Below are 749 nucleotides of genomic sequence, written 5' to 3'. Positions count from 1 at the left end.
GCTGACCGGGGCATGGGGGGACAGCGACACGGGCGGGAATGGAGATGGGAGCCTGCGGGAAAGGGACACCGGGCAGGAACCCGAGATACGGGCCGGGAACTGGGGCACAGGGCTGGGGACAGGCACACGGCGCTGGGGACAGGGACATGAGGCTGGAACGGAGATGCGAGCCGGGAACGGGAGCACGGGGCACAGAGCCACCGTCTGGGGCAGGGACACGGGCTGAGGGCAGGAACAAGGCGCTGAGAGCGGGAACATGGTGCTGGAACTGAGATACGGGCCAGGAATGGGGTCACAGGGCTGGGGGCAGGGACACGTCTCTGGATCAAGATATGGGCGAGGAATGGGGTCACAGGGCTTGAGACAGGGACATGGTGCTGGGGACAAGGATACAGGCTGGAAACAGAGATATGGAGCTGAGGGACAGGAACATGGGGCTGCAGACACGGACATAGTTTGGGGGAGAGGGACATGGGGCTGGGACAGAAACATGATAGGGGACAGTGATGCAGGTCTAGGGGATAGGGACACGGGCCTGGGGACAGGGATATGCCCTGGGCACAGAAATATACAATGGAGAGGGACATGGAGCTGTTGGCATGCCCTGGAATTAGGTTAAGGAATGGGAGGCAATAAAGGCTACCTATGGTGCTGAAGGTGGTAAGGGCTCCCTATCCCATGGGGGGCGGTGTATGAGGGTCAGGCAGTTTTCTGCCAGTGGCTACCGCCTTCTTAAAGCAAATTGTAAC

This window comes from Geospiza fortis, unplaced genomic scaffold, assembly GCF_000277835.1.
Source record: "Geospiza fortis unplaced genomic scaffold, GeoFor_1.0 scaffold1509, whole genome shotgun sequence".
Classification (NCBI taxonomy): domain Eukaryota; kingdom Metazoa; phylum Chordata; class Aves; order Passeriformes; family Thraupidae; genus Geospiza; species Geospiza fortis.
This window is presented reverse-complemented; position numbering follows the sequence as displayed.